Below are 9715 nucleotides of genomic sequence, written 5' to 3' on the forward strand. Positions count from 1 at the left end.
GCTTAGGGGTTCTAAAAAGTATATGAAGAAGAGTAAGCTAGAATATCTCCAGATAAAACAACATATTCACATAAGCAGTTATAACACATAAAAAAGTATAGCGCGTTCTAAACAAATATGTGACCCTTTGTGCCAAGGGTAGACCTAGCGAATTGAGGGATGTATACGTCATTTGAAATATTTCATTGCCCAAAACTCAAATTTATACAAATTTTATTAATAAAGATGAATGTAGATACACATCGGGGAAAACGAGATACAAAATAATCAGTCTCATGCAGGGGTACGACTCTACACTGTGCCTCCACGAAAGGTCTTTCTTTCTTCATTTCTTGTTATCTCCGGGTGCCTGCATCTTTGGATAGGCTAGTAGCTTGTGAAACTCTATCTTCAACTAAACTATAATATAATTCTTACCCCGTTATCCAATGATTTTTTTCGAACAACGTATACATCCTTCAAATTTAAACACATAAATATGAGCGTCCGTTTAGGCTGTGAGCCATTTTGAATTCAGGGTGGTCTTCTAATGGGCCCAACACGCCTTGGGTGTTGGGTCATCTTAGTTTAAATGCTCCTAAATTTTGGATCTTGGTTTGGGTCTACGCTATTTGATTAGGAGTGACTTTTGAAACATCGGGAAACCTAAGCGGACAACTTAGGCTGGAATTCACGACAACCATTGAACGCATGATGAACCAATAAATTGTCGATCATTCCAGAAAAGGGTTGAGTATTTTAAAGTCCGGATGCGGTTCCGCAAACCATCCCTTAATATACTATACATACATAGTGGAAGATGCCATGAAATGCAATGACAGTTTATGAAAATTTAAATATATTTGGCACAAACGACATTTTAAAAATTAATAAAAAATAGTCAAACAATCAAATCTCATGGTTAGAACTTAATTAGGCTCCAGCGGAGTCGCCATTTCTGATTTACGAAAAAAATATAAAAGAAAGAATGACTATGACTAAGTTTCAAAAAATTCAATTAATTTTATGATTTAAGAAAAATCGATTTTCCGAATTAACAGAGTCGCCACTTAATTTTTTAGTAAAATTCAAGAAAAACTTATAATTATTTTCAAAAGATTTAAACAGATAAAATCGATTGAAAAGGGGTTCGAAGTTCAAATGTACATTCCGAGAAGGTGTTAGGCCCTCAGAATGCTCGCTAACTAGCGGTTGACCGGCGATTTGACTAAAAATGACATTTATTTAAGACTAAGTAAAGGAAATTCATATTTTTTTTACTTACTTATTATTATTTCTAATTAATTATTTTAATAGAAAATAAACTAGATGGGTATTTTTTTTCTAAGGGAAGAATTCATAAAGTGAAAGACCAACTAAAATAATAAATGGTAAACCAACTGATAAGCAAAAATATAAATATATTTGAATAAAGTATGAAAATAAAATGGCTTCTCTTGGGGGGTTTAATTAAATTTTAAAAAATCAAATAAATGGTAAGTTTACACAATAATTAAATAAATAAATAAGTAAATAAGATAAAGGAAGAATAATATTCAAATTTGGGCTTTTTGCCCATATTTCAAATCTGATGCAAATTTGGGACAAATCAGGCTTTTTCTTCTTGTTGAGCCTGCTGTATATACCAAGTATACAATGTATACGGGACTTATACTTCATCTCCGCCCTGACTTTCATTTTCAACCTGTAAATTTTTTGGGCATTTAAAAATCGACAAATTATATTCCACCTCTTTTTAACCTTTGGAAATCTGTATTTGTCGAAATTTATGTTTTTTGCATTTTTTCACCTGTATTTTCACGTTTTTGCACCTGTTTGTTGTATATTCTGACCGTATATAATTGTATACAATCAGTATATTAACCTATATTTCGGCTTTCAAAGGCTGGAAAATTAATTTCCAGCAACATATTGTTGCCTTGAACCTGTTCACCATTTTTAGAAGGCTGACCAACTCGACCAGGAAGGTCTGAGCCTTTGGGGGCTCAACCAAGAAATGCGAGGGGAGACATAAAGTCCACAGGACCCAAAATGAATTTCACATGGGATAAAATATAGCTGAATTAGCATATGAAATGATAAAATAAATAAAACATATCTCAAATAAAATACAAAATGAAAAGCCACTTAAAGATACTCAATTTTAACCAATGCATATGACTATAGAGAAAATCCAATGAACCAAATTAAGAGTGACAAAGTTGATATGCAAGTTATAATACTTGATAGTGGCGCATACACATAGTAGTGAGCATTGAAACTTAAAGAATCGGAGAGAAGGTAACTAGAGCATGATATGCCTAAGCAAAAATGGAACTAAAAGGTATAATAGGCACAGTGAACTTTTGTTATATTCACAACAAACTGATGCCATGTGCAATGCCTCAATTCTTTCCAGGAAATAAACATAAAGGGGACCAATTACACATAATGAACATTTTCTACTAAAATGTGCGCAATGTAAAAATGCGAGCCTGATGCAAGCAATACACTCTAAAGACAGGATAGACAATGAACTAGATAAAAATGGAGCAGGCAAGCTTTTGCATACAACACAGTGACTAGTACAACATACTATTCAAATATTATCTAATCTTCGAGATTTTTGTCTTTCCTCAGAGAAAATTAGGCACTGATTTTAAAAACCAAATAGGGAAGCCAAAAGACAGGTAGACTTGTGGCATCCAAAGACAAACTCTAAAGAGATAGTGAACTATTCTAAAGAAAACCAACAACTAAGCAATGAGTCTAGACATGAATAAACGAAAACTATATTTCAATTAGCAGACAATGGAACAACCAGAAACATCACAAAAAAGGTATATATTTCGAACTCAATAATTATTGATAGCAATACATCACTTTAGGAAATACAAAAGACAAGCGAATCGAAGAACTGTTACCTTTTTTAACAAGCCCTGCAAAACCTTCCACCACTACAAGGAGAATCCTATCACGCGAGTCAGACTCGAACAACAAACAAGGAGTCCAAACCAAAAACTCAAACAATGAAACTTCTAGGACTTTAGACTAGAAGATTTTCCAGAATCTCTTTGATATAAACTCTACTATTTAAAAAAAATTGTAAGCTATTCCTTTGTAGGTAAAATGGTGACCGGATCTTGGTATATTTTTGCTCAGTTTTTCCTTCCATATGCTTGATGAATTTCAGTCTTTTTCTTGTATCTTTTACCCACTGTTCTTGCACCCCAATAGGGAAGGAGAAAGGGATTTATATAGGAGAAACTAAGGCTGAAAACGGGGGGAAAATGGGAGGGAATTGGGTGTCATTTTCGAATTCGAAATTTGAATACCCATTAAGAGTTGGTTGAGGAGCTGTCAATAGTACCCATCTTCAACTAAATGAAAATCGCAGCCATTCATTCTTGAATGAAGGACGATGGAGGCCCTGAGATTTCTCCACCTGGAAGAATTGAGCACGATTCATGTGCAGCTGCTACTGTACTGGTTGAGAGGGACGCGGGTCACGCAATTTTGGTCGCGTCTGGTTCGCTACTTTGCTGGAGTTTGCAGCGCGTGGATTGAGTTTTCTTGAACTTCTAGAGAAGAAGAAAAACGAAGGGTATGGGGTGGGGCCATATTTGTATTGTTGTTGGATTGTTGATTGGGTTGGGCTGACGTATAAGAAAAAAAAAAGGATAGCACAAAGGGAGAATGGATAGAGCCACGTGCAGAGGAGACATTTTTAAGTTATAACACTTCGATGTTATTTTATTTAACATAATCATAGAATCTTAAATCACAATGGAAATAAATCATAAAAGAAAAGCTGCAATTCACCTCATGTATGGAAACTTGAGATGGGGTGAGGAGCATGGACAACTAATATGTTACTAGTCGAATAATATGTGGTAATGAATTAGAACTATCTGTTGAAAGTAGTTGTTAAGTTAGATGTTGTAACTCATGTTTGTGATTTTTAAAGTGTATTCTACTGGTACTTGATGCATGCATTTGTAGAACTTACTTGGCGCATTGTGTGGACAAGTACAGTTTTTGTGGTATAAATTATGAGAGGTTGGATATCTTTCATGTTGTAGGAATGACTTGGCGAGGCGTGGACATGTATAGTTTTTTTGTGCGACTTTTTTTTCTAGATATTCAGCCTTCGTTCTATTTTCTTCATATTGCAAAGAGGTGATTGCCTCTTTTTCCAGTAAAAGCTTTACATAATGGTCTATGCAGAGCATCCTATAATCTTGTTCTGATCAAATAGGTTGTAGTCATATCGTGAATCTGCCAGAATCACCATTTATGAGAATATCAAGCTTTATCAAATAACTTTTGTATACCCAATGAAGTTGTATTCCATGCTTGCATAACCTTTGCTTATTGACTTTAGCTAGAAAGTTACATACTCAACAATATGATAGTTTGTTAGACGAGGTTAATAAGGTTAGAGGGAAGTTGTAGGTGGCACAATAAGCTAAAACAACAGGAGGACTTAGACAAAAACAAAAGGCTGAAAAAGTGTTCTCAAAAAATGGAAATCATGGAAATCAGTTATCTTTTTAATTAATTGTGTATCATGTCTTAAACAAATAATATTATTGATTTATATATACATTTATTTCAGGTTCAATTTCAGAGAGGCTTGGATGAATGGCGTCAGACACATCCTACTTCAGAGGCTGATTCCACATCATCTAGTGATATTACATCTATATGGATAAATGTTGCAGGAGGTGTGAAGAAAGGTAGAGTTTATGGAATGGGAGCACAACCTTCCTCGTTTCATCCATCATCATTGTTGTCTGGTGCTTATATTTCTCAATCTTCGGAAGAAATGGAAGCAATGCAAAGACCAATATCAGAGCTTACAGAATGACTTCAATCATCTGAAGCTAACTTTTCTAAAGTGCAAAAATTCATGGAGAAACATATGGTTGAAACTAATGAAAGTGAAGGGACCGACTCTGATGAAGAGTAGATTATTTTATAGTTGTTTAGATATTTTTATGAGATTTAGACATGTTTTGAACATTTTATTAGACTTGATTTTGGTGATGCTTGAGCTTTTAGACTCAATTGAATTGAATAGGATGCAATTTGAATGTTTAGGAATGTATTCGATGTTTGATATTATTTTTGAGTTTTTGTGGATTGATGATAGCATTAATTTCAGCAGGTGGTCTACCAAAGAAACAACATTTTCAGTAGTAAATGTAACTTTTTTGAAAATAGTATGCAATATCATATAATTTATTTTATAAAATTAAAATTGCCGACTACAGTAATCGGCAAATTACCTAAATAGTGAATAAATTTATTATATATACCGACTTTAGTAGTCGGAATTTACTAATACGATTAACGAATAAATTATATGATGACCACACTTATCGAAATATATATTAATTAATTATTCAATATTGTTCAACTATTACGACTACTGTAGTCGGCATTATTTTTATTATTAATTTATTAGCGACTACAGTAGTCAGCATTGTTTATTTGTTAAATTATTATTTTAATTATTGCCGACTACAGTAGTCGGATTTGTTTAAATATTAAATTATTATTTTAAATATTACCGACTATAGTAGTCGGCATTGTTTTAATTATTCAATTATTATTTTAATGGTTTCCGACTATAGTAGTCGGCCATTTAGGTACTTAATGGTCAGATGTTGTTTTATATTTGTTGACTACCATAGTCGAAAAACGTCGATCATAGTAGTCGGTAAAGAATTTCCGACGCTCAAGATACCGACTACTTTACTGTAAAGTAGTCGGAAGGTCATCGACAAACACCATTTTCCGACTATATTCTGACTAATTTTGTAATCGACAATCAACGAATTTCTAGTAGTGTTTTATCTTATCAATATCCTTCTTTAAATTCAACTAAGGATTAATAATTCTACATTTTTCATTATTATGACCTTGTAATCTACACTTCACGCAATACATTGATATATAGTCATATCTGATGGTAAATATTTCAAATCTAACCTCCCTCGTTTTCTCATTCTCAATATCCATTATCACAAAATGTGAAAGATCTGCCAAAAAGTCCACCATCACTTAAATCCAAGCACAACTTAGCCTAATTTTATTGATGGTTGCCAAATTTAGTAGCAATGGCTTGCCTACAATCAAGGCTAGTGAAAACAAGAATTCTTTAACCAAAAAAAAAAAGGTAAGCAATAAATTTGGAAAAGAGACTCATGCCATTGCTTTTGTTGTCTCCTCATCAATCTTAAATCTGACATCATAAATTAAGTTCTCAGTAGAAAAGAAAAATCTTCTTTGCATGCGATATAGTACCCTCATTTGAAAATCAGATTAACAAAGTCTTTCATTAGAGATAATCTTTTAAGTAAATGATGATTGCAAAATAAACCAATCTTACAATTCCCTTTGATGCCATCGCCTTTTTGAGCACTTCTAGATCTGGCCAACTGTACTAGAATTTACCAATAATGGCATATTGTAGGTCTTGCATGATATTCATGCGATCCACTTATGCTTCAGTCCATTTAATTCTTGGAGAACCATTGACCATATTCACTGGTTTGTCGGGGATGGGCTCAATAAGTGACTTTCTGCAAAATTTGGTTCTTCAACCCAGTGCATGAATCAACATATTTAGACTGAGTTATGGACATAGTTTCTCCTCTCTTTTCATTGTTCGTAAATGTCGATGGATTGAGTTCACATAAAGGAGGAACATCTGTAACAAATATGATGGCTAGAGGGGGACAAGTCATGTGAGATAACAAGCCGCCCATCACAACAGTTATATGTGGATAATAATAATTTATAGAAATACATAATATAATGAGCGATTGTGTTTCATTGAGAATACAACACATACGTACATAACGATGCCTCAGTTTTGCTACAAAATTATAGGTTTAAATCATCTGCGGTTTCTTAAAGTTGTCCGCATAATTCATGTAGACACCTCAACTAGGGCTAGTACCTATTGAAAACATTAACCTTAAGATATTTATATCTATTAGACACAAAATAATATTCAGTTGAAAAATAAAACTGTGTGCAGCTCAAACACAAATATATAGCAGGTGTACCAATGAAACAATGACAAGTGATAGTTGAATTCAATTTTTAAAAAAAATCTATTTAAATATTCCAAAAAGAATTTTAAGAAAATAAAAATTAACTCTTTAAATGAACGCCCCCACCATCCGGTCTTCTTCTTCGTGTTGAGATTGTTTTCTCTTTCCGTCGGCGACGACTCACAAATGAATCATTGCGCCAATCATTCATTCCCTTTCACCGGGATCGGTAACACCTCCTACTATTGCCATAATTTTTTTTTCGATTATTAAACATTTATCACAGTTGCAAGAAATAATAACAATTTTAGGTCGAAAAAAGAATTGATTCAGTTTTCTTACATCGAAATAAATGAAGCTTCCCCGAAATAATTAAAACCTTAAAAAGAAGAAAAAATAGAAGACTTATTGAAAAGGGTGAGAGAAAGTTGGAGGGGTAGGGTGGCATGAAAGGCAACTGGTAATTACAGAGATTATGGACTGATGTTGGATGGAAATCGCTGAGGCATCATCTTTGGAAGAAGAAGACATATTTATTATTATTATTAGTAGTAGTAGTAGTTAATATTTTTTGTTTCTTTATTAATTAATGTCAAGGGTCAATAAAGAAAAAGTGTATTTTTTCAAGAAAAAGATACTCCCTTGTCTCATTTTATATGAGGTAGTTTGATTCGGTACGAAAATTAAGAAAGAAAAGAAGACTTTTAAAATTTGTGGTCCAAAATGAATGATAGTAATTTTTATTACTGTAAATCATTTCATTAATGATAGAACATACATTTTGTAGTTAAATTGTTACTTACTTTAGAAATGTGGCATTCTTATTGGGACTGACTAAAAGGAAAGTCATATAAATTAGTACGACAGATGGAGTATTTGAATATCTTCATGCGCCCATGGAAAGTAAAGAACACATTTTGTGCTTAATAAATACATGTTTTGAATATTGTAGTTGTTCAATAGGTATAGTAGACCTAGTTGAGATGTCTAAATGAATTATGCAGACAACTTTAAGGGGCCGCAGATGACTTACAAATAATGACTTACATGCCTAGGTAGCGTAATAATTTCTCCTTCCTTTTCAAAAAGAATGACCCTGTTTCTTTTTTAGTCTCTTTAAAAAATAATGACTCCTTTCCTTTTTTGGCAACACTATAATTTTAGCTTTCCACGTGACATATTAAAGAACGTAAGATTAAAGAATATTTTGGTACATTTGATATAACTTTAATTTAGAACCACAAGATTAAAAAATCTTCATTCTTTTCTTAAAATCTGTTCCATGTCATGAAACTAAATCATTCTTTTTAAACGGAGAGAGTATATTTTACACATAAGCAGGATCAATTACTAGTATATACTATACTGACACGTTTTACATTGTAAAATAAATATAAAATAAATGACTTATGTTCCTTCTTCCAAATATGAGTCCATACAACATAATATATATTGATTTGAAGTGTTTGGTAGTTGGGAAAGTAAACTTTTACTTAGTTCGAAAAGGACTGATTTATTTTCTTAATATATTATCTTTTAAAAAATTAATCACAAATTTGATAACATTTTAATTTTAATTTTTTATATAACGTATTTAAGGCTACAAAATTAAATCAATTTGATACATTTTACCAAATCTTGATTTATCACTACAAAGTCATCTTTGTGTATTTATTTTAACTTAAAAAGTACTATTATTAGAAAAGACATTAGAGTGACTCGTATAATATTTCATTGAGGAGATAATTGGTAACCCTGTGGCCGTACCAAAAATAGATGCAGGATGCAACATTGACGTCTTTCGGTGAAAGCATCTTTTTCTATGTGTAGTTTGCTAAAATGAAACATAATAACTGGAATTCCAAGATGAACTTCCTCATCTGTTAGTTATTACCAAATCTTTTTGAAAAAAGGAAATAAAGATATTAAAGTTGAGTTAGGGATAGTGAAGTTTGGATCCAGCACCCCTTCCATTATCCTTTTTCCTCTATTTCAGCAAGTGCACCCCCTAAATAAGTAATACGTGTCTTATTTAAAATTTAAAAGGTCAAGCTAAATTATATTAATAACTATCATAACAATAATTAAGTCAAACTAATTTTAAAAACCATTCTCTAAAGTTGATAAAAAAATTACAATATATTTCATATAAAATTTAATATTTATTAATATCATTAATTTCATCTTATATTTTTATATTGAAATATGAAACATTATGATATTTAAGATGCGAATCAACTAAATAATTTTATGTACTAGTAAACTTTATTCTTGAAATGTTATACTACATTGAGAAACAAAAAAATGAAGAATTATCAATGTTGGAAAATAACTATAAAATACATGTGTTCTTAAAATATTCTTTTATATTTTTTTTTGTGAAATAAAAGAAAACATTGTTTTAAATACAAATGTTTTTGAAGATCGTTATATATCACATTAAATACAAACGATTCATGTTCAATAATTTTCATATTTAAATATAAAAAATATAAAATGAAATTAATGCTATTAAATAAATATTAAATTTTGTATGAAGTATATTATAATTTTTATCAAATTTAAAGAGTAGTTTTCTTAAGTTAATTGACTTAACTATAGTTCTGATAGTTGTTAATATAATATAATCTTGACCTTTGAACTCTAAATAAGACATGCGTCGCATATCT

At 31.6% G+C, this 9715-nt stretch overlaps 1 long non-coding RNA gene across 1 annotated transcript; it reads right to left on the reverse strand.

Moving 5' to 3' along the window:
• Window positions 1-1492: 1492 nt before the first annotated feature.
• On the reverse strand, window positions 1493-4508 carry LOC107014928. Its single transcript, XR_001456285.2, has 2 exons — window positions 1790-4508; window positions 1493-1684 (listed from the first exon to the last, which is right to left on the reverse strand). It is a non-coding gene; the product is annotated as an uncharacterized LOC107014928 (long non-coding RNA).
• Window positions 4509-9715: the final 5207 nt, after the last annotated feature.

Source organism: Solanum pennellii, chromosome 1, assembly GCF_001406875.1.
Source record: "Solanum pennellii chromosome 1, SPENNV200".
Lineage (NCBI taxonomy): Eukaryota > Viridiplantae > Streptophyta > Magnoliopsida > Solanales > Solanaceae > Solanum > Solanum pennellii.